This window comes from Bufo gargarizans, chromosome 2 (assembly GCF_014858855.1).
Source record: "Bufo gargarizans isolate SCDJY-AF-19 chromosome 2, ASM1485885v1, whole genome shotgun sequence".
In the NCBI taxonomy this organism is placed as follows: Eukaryota; Metazoa; Chordata; class Amphibia; order Anura; family Bufonidae; genus Bufo; species Bufo gargarizans.
The window spans coordinates 708,764,943-708,779,857 of NC_058081.1; the positions used below are offsets into that span (position 1 = coordinate 708,764,943).

The 14,915-nt window shown below is 44.2% G+C and overlaps 1 protein-coding gene across 1 annotated transcript in view; it reads right to left on the reverse strand.

Moving 5' to 3' along the window:
- LOC122929093 overlaps window positions 1-14,915 on the reverse strand; it is an 82,008-nt gene that overhangs the window by 33,011 nt on the left and 34,082 nt on the right. The gene's annotated exons all lie outside the window — the stretch shown is intronic.

The window sequence follows — 14,915 nt, forward strand, 5'->3', positions numbered from 1 at the left end:
CCGTCTTGACTTACATTGAAAATCAATGGGGGATGTTTTCAATTGCACCATATTGTGTCAGTGAAAAACGGATCCGTCCCCATTGACTTACACTGTAAGTCTAGACGGATCAGTCAGGCTCCGCATAGTTAGACGGTCACCAAACCGCTGCAAGCTGCGTTTTAGTGACCGTCTAAAAAATGCAACGGAGACCAAACGCAGCCAAATTGATGCATTCTGAACGGATCCTTATCCATTCAGAATGCATTGGGGCTGAACTGATCCGTTTTGGTCCGCTTGTGAGAGCCCTGAAACGGATCTCACAAGCGGACCCAGAAACGCCAGTGTGAAAGTCGCCTAAATTGTGTTCTCCTTTACACCTGATATCTAGAGCAAAACAAAGGCCTAATGTAGAGGATCAACCACAAATATCAAATGTCAAGAATGTAGAGCTGGACGTGGTCCATATAGGATGATCCCAATACTATAGTCTTCATTAACTTGCCATACCACCTACTGAGTAGTAGGATTATCCTAACACCACTGAAGTCAATAGAGCAAAACCACAACTTTTATCTTAAACCTTGAACTGTAAAATCATAACTGGGAGCATATCATAATGAGAAAGTGAAAAAAAAATATTTTCATTCACACGTGGCGCCAAGTTCTCATATGTAGAGGGCGATACCGAAATACAAAACCAAATGTTTTCACTGTACAACTGAGAGATGGAAAATAAATCTGAATCGGTCACGGTACAGTAGGTTGACTTACCACATGTGAGAAGATTGTATAAAGACTGCGAAATCTCAGTGGCAATAAGACTGCTCGACACCAGTAAAGTCGCACCTCTAGGATCTCACATTTCTGTATGAAAATGACAATGAGCGAGACACTAAACTCTCAGTTTCACTGACTGTAGAGTTCTTGGCGATATATTGGATCGTTGAGAGGAGAGAAATGGCCTTGTTGGCCCCATCGCCTTTGCTAGTGAGTGGTGAACCTGTGCATGACAACCCTCTAGAGGAAGTACGTTGCTGGGCAGTTGACTTGATGGTCACTGAAAGGGTTGGCCAGAACCATGGTCCACCAAGGGGAGCCATTTTGACTTTTGCTACAGTGCCTTCACATTGCTGTATACTGTTCCAAAAAGCCCCCACGTTCCATGCCCCCATGATCACTACTTGGAGTTACATATCTGTAGGCCCTCTAGGAACATTTACCTACACGAGTTTAAGGACTTTCTTCTCTGCCTATTTGACTTTTGGGTCTGAGGTCTTCAGGGTTGGTGCTGTAACAGGTACACATGAATATAAAGGTAGACAATTGTACAGCCTGGTTGGCCATGGGCTTTGTAGGATGACATTAAGTGGCTTGAAGTTCCTCAAGTTACTACAGATTCTCATGAGCCTGTCGGAAACAAACCTTTCCAGATTATTAGAAATATGGTTAGAGATGGGAAACATGAGTAGAATTCAGTAATTTTTTATATTAAAGTGAGTTTCTGAGTGTTAAATACCGAAGATCCTCAGGATAGGCATTCTGTGGGGGTCTGACTCCCGGCGATCAGCTGCTTGAGAAGGCACTGGCACTCTAGTGAGCATTGCAGCTTCCTTGCAGCTTACTGAGCACAGCGCCATCCATTGTGTAGTGGTTGTGCTTGGTATTGCATCTCAGCTCCATTCACTTGAATGGGTCTAAGCTGCGCCTAAGCCACGTGAACTTGACAGCACTGTTCTAGGAAGTGTCCACGGTGCTCACAGAGTGCCTCTGTCTCTTCAAACAGCTAATCAGCGGGGGTGGCCGGAGTTGGACGTCCATCATTCGGATACTGATGACCTATTCCGAGGATAGGTCAGGTATTAAACACATAGACAACCCCTTTAACGCAGTGTGTACATACTGTATGTTCATGCACATGGTGGTAAGTGTATGTGTGTATACAGTATATGCATCTGTATGGAGCAGAATAGGCTACAGTGTTGAAAGGGGTTAACAGGAGCAAGCCATGTTGGATTTTCCTTTCGGTACTCCATTAATGTGGTGAGGGCTTCCATTGATGAGAAAGAAAGAGCCATGGTGCTGTGAAGATAGATGAGCGGTTGGAGCTAGATACAGCTGTAGCATTGGTTAACCACCAGGGGCGCACCACCAATAAGGCCAGGTGAGGCAATCGCCTCAGGCGGCATCAGGTGGGGGCAAGAGGGGGGCAGCAAAAGGGCCATGGGCTGAAGGGAAGGGGTTAGGTTAAGCAATTGCCATCGGGGAAGGAGCGGCGCCGTTTCAGTTTTCGCCTCAGGCAGCAGAAAGGCTAGGTGCACCCCTGGGAGTCGGACCCCCTACAGATCTGATATTGATGAAATTATCTGAGGATAGGCTATCAATATCTAAGTACTGGAAAACCCCTGTAAAATGGCTTATCTGCAAGTTACTTATGTCTGGTTTATGGCATTGGCGGCGGCATCGTTGCTGTGCGGCCGTAGCTTAGATTGACAACGTGTGCTTAATTAGAGTAAGGCTGGGTTCACACCTGAGCGTATTCGATAAGCGCTGTTTACAGGTGTTTTTATCGGGCGTTTTTGAGGCGTATTTTGGGGCGTTTTTGTATTTTGGAAACGCGCGTCGTACGCTCGTTCTTGCTATTGACCACAGAGGCGTACAATGAAAAACAAGTGTTACACGCGACATTACACCCCAAAGAAGCTCCTGTACTTCTTGGGGCGTAGGGTGTTTTACAGCACGTTAGTACGCGCTGTAAAACGCTCAGGTGAGAACCATGCCCAGAGGGAAACATTGGTTTTTGCCTGTTGAGCGTTTTCCTGGATCATAACAGGAATGAAAATATTAAGGGCAGATGTATCTTCACCACATTTTTTCAATCCACTCCTGGTTTTAGCTTTCAAAACTGCATACAAAAAAACTGAACTTCATATTTTGGATGCGGTAAAAAAAAAAAAAAACGCATAAAAACATATGTGGTTTTTGTAACATTATACCTGCAATTATGGTGCTTTTTATTCCAGCAAAGGGTAAAAAGCAATTCCTGCACCGCAAAACTAAATTACCAAATTTTTCGTTCTATAAGACGCACCTAGGTTTTAGAGGAGGAAAATCTGGAAAAAATATGACGTCAGACTGCAGATCAGACCCCCTAATCTTTATCAGACCCCCCATTCTGCGTCAGACGTTGTTGGGTAGCAGATCCCTGTTTAAACAGCACAATCTGCTGTCCAGAAGTAATGATTGAGATGAGATGACCGCCCAGGGATGTGGTGGCCTTCATCAGATGAATGAACTTCCCAGGAGCGCTCCTTCCAGATGATTGCCCTGATCATTGGCCCTTGTAAATAGGCCTTTAGGCTGGCAGGGTTGACATTGAGCCGCAGTCTGGAGTAGCTCAGGATGTAAATCTTCGGGATTGATGATGCCCTATACTGCCCCTTTAACCCAACATCCTCCCCCCTTAATTCCCACACCAACCCCACAATACCTATTATTTCTTTTGCTTTGGCAATGCTAAATCTTTTACTTGGACGTGCCAACAAAGCGTATTTGAATTGAATGTGTAAATAATTACGATGATAAACCTAATTGCCTGTGTCAACAAGTGCAGATCAGGAGATGATAGAGAACTCAGAGAGTCAATGGTGCGGTAAATCCAGCACCTGAACTATGATCCTGGAGCACAATCCACACGTTGTATGGGCCTCAGCCAGTGGAGGGCCTTCTGTTGTAGTAGATCTGCGCTGGGTCAAGGGGCCTTTTATGAACAGGCCGATGCAAACTGTGGTGGCGAGATGTACCGTGGACAAGCAGAGGACATACGTCTGCTATTAAAGAGGTTTTTACACTACTACTTTTTAGAAAGATCCCTTGACAATAAGTTGATTACAAAATGTCCCCCTCTGACCTCTACAATCATCTGTGATCTGTACAGTAAGTGTTTAATTTCCCTGCAGCGCCACCACAGGGGAAATGAAGCATTGCACAGTGTCCGTCCACGTCAGTGGGTTGTCTGTGCAGTGCGGGTCAGGACAGGTCCTCCAGAGCGAGAGACGTGCATTGGTCAAGAGATGGGGATCCTAAATAGAGGACTCCCCCCTATATGAACCCCCAGACTTACCTGATAGGGTGTATAAAAAGGGCTTCCTAAACAGGACAACCCCTTTAATACGCCGAACACTCACACAGGAGATGCCAGTTCTAAATCCAATCATCCTGCAACATATAGAGACCTCCTGTCACCGCCATCTTGGATCTTTGGAAAAAAAAGAAATTGCGATGTGTGGAGACCACCTTAAAGGAATTTTCCAAAACACGACCACTCCCTACAAAAAAAACAAAAAACTAATCTTAAGCAGCTAAAGATAATAAAAAATATGATTTAGGGCTCAAGCACACAAATGTTTTTTTTCCCCCGTGTCCGTACCCTTTTTTTTGGCCCCATTCATTTCAATAGGGCTGCAAAAAAACTGAAATGACTTCATGTGCATCCCTTATGTCCGTATGTCCTATTATTACGCGCATTACCGACAAGACTAGGACTGTTCTATTAGGGGCCGGCAGTTAAAATGTGGAATGCACAAGGCCGGTATCCGTGTTTTGCGGACCCGCAATCTGCAGAACGCAAAACATCCGACGGTCTTGTGCATGAGTCCTTACCAATACGTTCCCATGGAGATCGTGTCCTCATCCCTGCTGTTGATAAAGACCTAATGACATGTCTCTCCGTCCTGATGATGTCACATTCAGCATCACGTGACTGCATGCATATGATGTCATTTCATCATGGCCGTCAGCATCCTGATGGGGGTTATAGTAGTAAACTACTCATAATTTGTAGCTGTTATGAAAAAAAAAACTCTCTTAGGATAAACTCTTTCATCATCTTCGGCCTCTACTTTCCATGGAGGTAAGTGCTTAAAGGGGTTCTGCCAATATTAATGTAACAATACCTCCCATGGGTCCAGAGATCTCGCCATGGCGGGAGTTAAAGGTTTAGGGCTCATGCACACAAACGTGCTGTGTTTGGAGGTCCGCAAATTGCGGAACGGAACGGGAGGCCCATTATAGAAATGCCTATTCTTTTCCGCAAAACGGAGAAGGACATGACCTATAATTTTATGCAGGGCCACGGAACGGAGCAACGGATGCGGACAGCACAGGTTGAAGTGAATGGGTCCGCATCCGAGCTGCAAAAAATGTGGCTCGGATGTGGAACCAAACCACATTTGCGTGAATGCGCGTTCAACCAGCTCGGTGAGACGGACCAAAAAATTAGAAAAAGAGCAAACAGCAGGTGGCGCTGTACAGATAGAATTCATGGCTATGCTAAGTTTTTAATGACCTGCAATTACAAAAGTCTTCAGATCTGCCGAGATCCACAATTTAACCGTTTCACTCTAAAGTAATCCAAAATCCACCTTCTAAAGTTGCAGAAAAGACTCCTTCTAGCTTTTACAGTACCGTCTGCTGCAGTATCAGGTAGTCTGACATCCACTTCCTGCCTCATCAGAGGCTCCATCCACTGCTCTAGTCATCCCCCATGCTTTACACTGCAACTGTGGTTGTTCACACTGGCTGATGTGTATGAGCGCAAATTCATTGAGAGAGCTGATTACATTAAAGGGGTTCTTCATAAAGCTGATGGTCGGGGGTGCGGGTAGTTATGCCCCTGCCGATCTGATATTGATGGCCTATCCTGAGGATAAGCAGAGAATCCCTTTAAGTAGAGGGCAAAGTGATCAAAAACTGCATTAAAGTCACCAGTAAGAAAAATAAATCAGACAGGTTCTAAAGAATTAGTAAAACATGGCAGCTTTCCTCCAGAAACAGCGCCACCCCTCTACATGGGTTGTATCTGGTATTGCAGCTCAGTTCCATTGCAATGAATACGGCTGACCTGCAATACCTCACACAACCTGTAAACAGGTGTGGCGCCGATTGCAGAAAAAATTCGGACTTTCAAGTTTTATTTCAACGTCCAGCAGATCTTATCTGTTGCATTTCTGCCTCAGTTTTGCTCCACCGACCTTTAGAAGGCTACTATACGCTGTATACGGCTAGTAAAGGAATTATATTGCTACAATGTCAGATTAATGACCCTGATTTTAGGCGGCTCGTGATATGTATCAGATCAACCTGTGATCGGATGTGGCAGAGCTTTCTGATTGCATCATGCGGTTTGTAAAAGCCATTTTTATCTGACTACGGCCTTCATATATCCGACTGGTTGCATAGCAACAGCATGGCTCAGGCCTCGGTGACACAGCACTTCCTGTGTGATGGACTGTTCCACACAGAGGAGGGGGGTGAAGAAAGTCTGATTACAGTCACAGCTGAGGATTAGACCGCTCCTGTCACTCCGTTCTAATGAAGGAGATGACAGTCCGGCCTCCCAGCCTGTCTACTATGGTTTATTTAGGAGGATCCGGAGGGAAGGAGGATTCGGCTGCCCTCCTAGCAGAGATGGTATGGCCCCCCTAACGTCCCAGGGTAGAGCTGTGGTTAGAATGTATGGCCTCCCAGGAGAATCCAGCCCTGCCCCCCAAACCATCCTCAGAAATCATGATTTGATGTGTATTGTAAAATAAAAAAAGTGAAAATCATATTTTTTCCACGTATAAAGACCGTTCTTTTCATACAGTAAAATAATCACATTGTTCACCTCATACGCTGAGCGCTGTAAAAAAAATATATATATGAAAACATGGTAAAATAAAAATAGTGGTCCAAAAAGTCGGATCTACCCCGAAATGGCGCAGCTCCGGGGATGAAAAAGTAAAAACCGTTATGGGTCTTTGAATGCGGCGACACAAAAACAAAGCGCAAAAGAAGAAACACCTAAAGCAAACAATATAAATCTGATGTCTTCGTAATCGCACCGACCCCAAGAATAAAGTTATAGATGTCCCCCAAAATGGTGTCATATAAAAATACAACTCATGCCACAAAAAACAAGCCACTGAGGGACATTTCTATACGCCACAGTGGCACATTTTGGCGCGCGGCATGTGTGCACCATATTCTACGCCATTTTGAGCTTCTCAGCATTTTTCAGAAGTGCATATAAAGGGGGAGGGGTTAGAGGAAGGGGCGTGGCTTTGCATCAGCCGACGCATTTAAGGTCCATTCACGCGTCCGCAAAATGGGTCCACATCCGTTCCACAATTTAGCGGAACAGGTGTGGACCCATTCATTTTCATTCTGGCCGAAATGTGCTGTCCGCATCCGCATTTGCGGATCCGCACTTCAGTTTCGCAAAAAAATAGAACATGTCCTATTCCTGTCCGCAGTTGCAGAGAGTGCCGGCGATGTGCGGTCCGCAAAACACATATGGACATTGTTTTCTCGTCACATACTGTACTTTACTTAGGTGGTAAAATGTTACCGATAAAATATGCGTATCTTTATTTTAAAAAATTAAAATCTATGAAAATTTGAAAAAATTGCCATATTTTCCTATTTTCAACTGCAATATTTCACATACATGAATACTATTTAATATTTTTTATCAGAAATATATTTCCATATATTCCATATATTTTTTTAAAGAAATTAATGCTAAGAAGGTTAAAAAAAAAATCATTTTTTACACAAAAGTGTCAATTTAAACTCTTTTTTTTCTACAAAAGCACATGGAAATGAAGAAGTACACCCCAAAATGCATCACCCCGTTTCTCCTGTCTTCAGAAATACCCCCATTGTGGCCCTAATCCTATGTCTTGACACATGGCAGGGCCCAAACATAAAGGAGCACCCAGGGGCTTGTAATGGCGTTGAGCTGCCATACCAATAGAAAACCCTCATAAATGACCCCATTTTGAAAACGAGACCCCCTAAGGTATTCATCTAGGGGTGTAGTGAGCTTTAAGACCCCCTCGTTTTTTGCAGAAATTAATGCTAAGTAGGCGGAATTATTTTTTTTTTTTTCATTTTATACACAAAAATATCTGATTTTTTTTCCACAGAGCACATGGAAATGAAGAAGTACACCCCAAAATGTATCACGCCACTTCTCCTGTCTTCTGAAACACCCCCATTGCGGCCCTAATCTTATGTCTTGACAAACAGCAGGGCCCAAACATAAAGGAGCACCCAGGGGCCCCATTGCACACTTGTAATAGCGTTGAGCTGCGAAATGATAGAAAACCCCCATAAATGACCCCATTTTAAAAACTAGATCCCTTAAAGCAGCATCTAGTGGTGTGCGAGCATGCCGAGCGCAAAATATTATAGGATGAAATAATGAGTTTATATGGTTTTATTCAAATTGTTAATAACATTTTCACAGGAAATTGGAGAAAAACTATATTTAGATGGGTAAGGCCTCATGCACACGACCGTTGTTTCATTCCGTGTCCGTTGTTCCGTTTTTTTTTTTCTTTTCTGCAGACCCATTGACTTTCAATGGGTCAGTTGAAAACTCGGCTAATGCACCGTTTGTCATCCGCGTCCGTGATCCGTGGTTCCAGTCCGTCAAAAAAATATAACCTCTCCTATTAAATTATATTGCGGACCCATTAAAGTCAATGGGACCGTAAAAAAAAAACGCGGAGGCACACAAGATTGTCATCCGCGTCCGTTTTTTTCCTATCATTTGCATGGTAAACTTGACTTAGACTTTTTTTTACTTTCCTTCATGTCTGGAGATCCTCCAAAAATAAAGGAAGACACACGGAAACAAAAACGGATCACGGATCAAGGAACAACGGAACCCCATTTTGCCGGTCGTGTGCATGAGGCCTAACCCTGTTACTGTCTTAGAAATCCACCACATTCTTATCTTTGTGGCGCGTCCAGATGAGAAGCGAAGCTGTGCTCTTATAAGGGAGGCAGGTTTCTAAAAAGGCATTGGCCTGTACATGTGACTACGTCTCGCCAAACTGAAAAAAAAGGGAAAAAAACTGAACTGTAGTGAAAGGCGACGAGTCCAAGAAAACGGAGCAAAATGTCTCCAACTATGTTGCAAATTCCAGTTTGTTCACAAGATACCAGAACACGGCTAGGGCTGTAATGACAAGCTGGCATTCACGGACAGTGACTGGTCGGACAACGTCTCTTTAGCCCCATCAATCCCTATATGAGAGAGGAACGTGCTAAGTGACGCGGTGCGCCATAACAGGCCCCTGCCCGGCAAGGTAGAGACCGCTATGCACACAATCAGCCCGTCACCTACACAATATAGAAAAGGACAGTGTCCAGGACCGTCTGTAGCAACAGTAATGTATCAGTAATTCCTAAAATGTCAGGATTTCCCTTAGTGAACTGGTGAGGAACAACTCAATCATTAGAGATCCTCCAAATAAAAAAACATCATGATGCAGTAATGTGAACGGAACTAACAGCGTTGTGCGCAAGGACATTGTCATAAAAAGTGAAATTAGGAAAATTAAGGAAACAAATCAGAAAAGGTAAAATTTGTTCCAATGTCTGAAATAAAATGAGAAGGATCCCTCCCTGGAAAGCCCACAAGCTAAACTGAAAAGACCCTTTTTGGTATTAAATTAAATTTATAATTAGCAACCGTATGGTACGTCTCAATACCGGGGTGACTGCAGAGGCCTGGATGTGATGGGCAACTGGGGCAGTAAATTCGGGTGTCCCTCCTCCTTCTGTGTTTGCATAAGGGGTAAAATTGTTGACTTCCACATTAGTTTGGGGAGTGGATAAAAATTGGGGTACTTGGGGGGGGGAATGAAGTGGCAGAAACCCACGTAGCAGAAGGGACGAGACCGCTGGGTGGAGAATGAGAGGAGGTGGCGACTATGGTGGCGACTAGAGCTATGGGGTCTGGGGATGGAAGCGTCACCGCTATCTGAAGATATTGCCGCCTCTGAAGCGGTGTCAGATTAATATGCCTGCTCCGCACTGAACAAGCTCTGAGACGGGTTTTTTTAAAATAAAAAGCTCAGAAAGAAATTAAAATAACTGACGCCCCTAATAGACTAGTGACGGACGCCTAATGACGGACACCCACTGACCGCCAGTAACAGACGGACACAGGGTCCCTAATGAAAATAATTGACCGTCACTTATAGACGTCTAATGACGGACACCCGCTGACCGCCAGTTACGGACGGACAGTTTATAATTAGATGTTTTTCTTTTCACAGTATGGCACAAATCGCGACCAGTCGGTCTCTCTCCTCTACACTGAGGGGAGAGAGGGGCACGGCCCAGGTCCTGGCTGTGTTAGCAGACAGTGATGAGCAGCAGGGGCAATATTCGAATTTGCAATATTTTGCAAATATTTGGGCGAATATTCGTCATATATTTGCGAATTCGAGAATTCGTGATCTCGTCATTATATTCTTGATTGCAAAAATTGGAATTTGCACTAAAAATTCGCAATAAGAAAATTTGCAATCAACACTACTCCTAAAGTCAAAGATATTGCAGGCTTCTCATTGGCCCACAAGCATGAAGCAGGGAGGGATCATGGGTACTGATGAAAAAAATCTAGAATATTTCGCGATTACGAAGATATAGCACTATATTCTAGATGATCGCAAATTCTCGAAGTGACAATATTTGAGATAAAAATTTGCCATTAGAATATTTACGATCGACACTTAAATATAATGGATGCGATCTCCATGATAGGTTTATGATCAGGGACCATTATTATTGGTCCCTGATGGTTACTGTGCTGAAGGCAGATCTTCAGCACAGTGACCAGTGCGCATGTCTGCGCCATTTATTTATTTTTAATGGTGGGAGGCTCCTGCCCTTTATTAAATTCATTGGGGGCCATATTGCCATGATCGGGGTGCTGCGGGACCTGATCAGGGCCTAATTATTAGGCCTCTTTCACACAAGCGTGTCCGGATAAGGTCTGGATGCGTTGCGGCAAACCCGCGGCAATGTGTTTTGCACGCGCGTGATAAAAAACTGAATCTGGTACCCAGACCCGAACTTCTTCACAGAAGTTCAGGTTTGGGTTAGTTGTAGTGTAGATTGTATTATTTCCCCTTATAACATGGTTAAAAGGGAAAATAATAGCATTCTGAATACATAATGCTTAGTACAATAGGGCTGGAGGGGTTAAAAAATAAATACAAATAATTAAACTCACCTTAATCCACTTGTTCCCGCAGCCGGCATCTCTTCTGTCTTCTTCTTTGAGGAATAGGACCTTTGATGACGTCACTACGCTCATCACATGGTCTGTCACATGATCCTTCACGACGGTAAAAGATCATGTGATGGACCATGTGATGAGCGTAGTGACGTCATCAAAGGTCCTATTCCTCAAAGAAGAAGACAGAAGAGATGCCGGCTGCGCTAACAAGTGGATTAAAGTGAGTTTAATTATTTTTATTTATTTTTTAACCCCTCCAGCCCTATTGTACTATGCATTATGTATTCAGAATGCTATTATTTTCCCTTATAACCATGTTATAAGGGAAAATAATAAAGATAGGGTCGCCATCCCGATCGTCTCCTAGCAACCGTGCATAAAAATTGCACCGCATCCGTACTTGCTTGCGGATGCTTGCGATTTTTTAAACGCCGCCCCATTCACTTCTATGGGGCCTGCGTTGCGTGAAAAACGCACAATATAGAACAATTTTCACGTAACGCAAAAGTGATGCGTGAAAATCACCGCTCATGTGCACAGCCCCATAGAAATGAATGGGTCCAGATTCAGTGCGGGTGCAATGCGTTCACCTCCCGCATTGCACCCGCGCGGAAATCTCGCCCGTGTGAACTCAGCTTTAGGCTTCTTTCACATTAGCATTAGGATTGTCTGGCAGGCTGTTCCGATGGGGGAACAGGCTGTCGGATCCGTACTAGGGCCAATACACTTGTGCTGTCGGAAGTCCGCTCTGGCCCCATTCACTATAATGCCCGACGTGGTGTTGTGATGAGCCCGGCTGTTACGTCCTGCTGTTACATGCTGCATCCACCAGCATCAGTGATAACACAGATGCCGGTGGATTAACCCCTCATATGCCGCGGTCAGCGCTGACCGCGGCATACGGACGGTTCACGCTGCCGCTCTTCATGCACCGGGTCCCCGCACTGCGGTGACCAGGACCCAATGGTTGCCATGGCAGCCCCAAGCCTTTCAAAGGCCTTGGGGCCAGGCAGCTCCAGAGGCCTACGAGGCCCAGCTCCCAGGCTGAGTCTCGTAGGAAAACTGTCAGTGTATTACCCTGTATATTACCAATACAGACGGAGACACTAAAACATAATTTTATTTGTTTCAAAAATGCTTTTATAGTTTCAAACCAAACATATATTTAAAAAAAAGACATATTAGGTATAGCCGCGTCCGTAACAACCTGCTGTATAAAATATTACAGGATCCAACCCATCTGGTGAGCGGGGGACGAATTATGTAAAAAGAACACTGCCGAATGGGGCACAAATAGCCTGAGTTTTGGCAATTGAAAGTATGGGAAACACAAGGATTTTCTATGTAAATTTTATTTAAAGCACATTTTTAACAAATCGGCTCATGTATGACACATAATAAATTCCACCGGATTACACCACTCAGCATCGTAGTAAGGAGATTACCATAAAGACGGCAAACCATTGCCGACCCTCCACCGGGAAAGACTAGATCGTTTATACCAACAACAAAAAATCTACATTATACGGAGCCTCTGAGCTCTGACATCAGCGTCTCTGCGTTATTCACAGCGTGTCGCATAGTTGTTCAATCATTTGTTCTGCAGATTCACAGAAATCCTCAATTTTGAGGAGAAATTGATACTTTGTATTATATCCAGTGCAGGTTCTGCAGGGGCGGGGCATGCCGCAGGAATTCAGAGAGCGCCAATACAATGTCAGGCCCCACCCCTGCCCAAGATCAGCACATAGAACTTCTGTGAATACGTCTGCAAATAAATCAAATGCCATTTAATCCGGCATCTAATAGTCCAGAACCTTCATCAATGTGAGACTAGAGCGTTACAGAATCAGATATTAGGAGCAGGTTCTTACATGATGTACAGGTTTTATACTTTTCTACGACTGTCCAATAATTTATTAGATTTTATCATTTATTAGTTTCCAATAACAACAAAAAAACTATTATAATCGGACTGCATTATTTATTTCCCAGGCAGGTATATCTCTAACCTATGCCACAGCGATGTACACAGATTATAATCACTCCCATTAGTCCCTGAGTCTAATCACAGTGTAATCTCTACACATAGTCGGGGCCCGTGGTCAGATTAGAATCTAAATAAAATAAAATAAAAATGTGTGTAATTTCTATATCTTTTCTCGGAAAGTCGCCACTCCACATGACGTCTTAGGCTCTGTTCACACTGCTGTCTGGAGATTCCGTCGCACATGAAGAACAGAATAGAGCTGCATCAAAACGTACCATAGAGGACAGAGATTTTGAATCCCGTCTACCCCGTCAATAGGATCCTTCAGGTGCCAGTGCTCCAGACAAAAAAAAATGACCAGGAGCCATTGGCTCCTAAACTAAAAAATTTAGGAGCCAAACTACATTTTTTAGTCGCCAAATTTAAAATGCATATAATTAAAAAAAAAAGGACTTTGAGAAGATGAGACGCAGGTTACAGTAGTGAGCCAGCACTACATATAGGAGAAAACCACATAGCTCTCACATCCTGGGACATCTTCTGGGGGACACGGTGACTAAAAATGGCGAATTGCGTGGTTTAGAGTTTTTTTTTTTTTTTCTGTTACGGCCTTCACCGAGCGGAAATATTTTTTTATATTTTAATAGCTCACACTTTTTGGGATGTGGCGATATGAACGGATCACACAAACGGAAACCAAAAGCCACTGTGAAAGTAGCCTAACGTGGATTGCCAGAAGTGTGAACAGAGCCTGTAGCTGGCAGTAGTCTGAGAAATATCTGCCTGACTCCAGTGACTGCTAGATTGTCCACAGACCCCCATCCCCCCCCCCCCCCCCCCCCCATAGGTAGTCCACAGACCTCCATCAATGAATCTGGGGTCTCTTCTTCCCTTCGGGGCTCCTGTATACAGCAGTATGGCAGCACACATAGTATAGACTCTCTATGACTTTGTGAAGCTTCCATATGTTTCTAGAGGTTTCAGTAAGGCTACGTTCACACTTGCGTTGTTGTTGTTTTCCGGGATTGAGATCCGGCAGAGGGTCTCAATACCGGGAAAGAATCTTTCCAATTAGTCCTCGTGCATTCTGAATGGAAAGGGATCTGTTCCGGATGTCTTCCGTTCCGCCAGCATTTCATTTTGTGACCGCTTGCAGCTGTTTTGTGTCCGGTCATAAAAATGGATCCGTCAGTGAAAACAATGTATGGGTCCATTCACACGTCCGTAGAATGGGTCCGCATCCATTCTCTATGGGGACTGAATGGAATGCGGCGAGCACACTATGTGCTCTCCACATCCGCATTTCCCCGATCTTCCGGTCCACAGCTCAGGAAAAAATAGAGCATGTCCTATTCTTGTCCGCAAATGTGGACAAGAATAGGCATTTCTATGGGGGTGCCGGCCGGGTGTATTGCGGATCCACAACGCACTACGGACGTGTGAATGGACCCTTAGTCAAGGGTGACTGATCCATTTTCTTAGGAGCCTATTGACTTTTAATGTATTTAGTGACGGATCCGTTTTTTTCCATTTTGATTTTCCACAAACCAATCCTAACAGAACGGATGCATCCTGATGTGCAAAATTAAAACGGATCCCTTTAATTCCGGTATCCTCTGCCGGGTCTCGATACCGGAATTAACAACGCAAGTGTGAAAGTAGCCTTACATGAGTTTACCATATTTCTCATGGATCCCGTGAGAAAAATCCTTTATGTGTATCCATATAGAACCTAAGACTGGAGTGGAGGAGGTAGAGGATGGGCCCACAGCCGTCTACAACTACCGCATTGTGCGTCAGTGCAGCACAGATCCGTGATACAGCCATGTGCAAGAGTAAGATTTACAGGACGATTGTGCAACA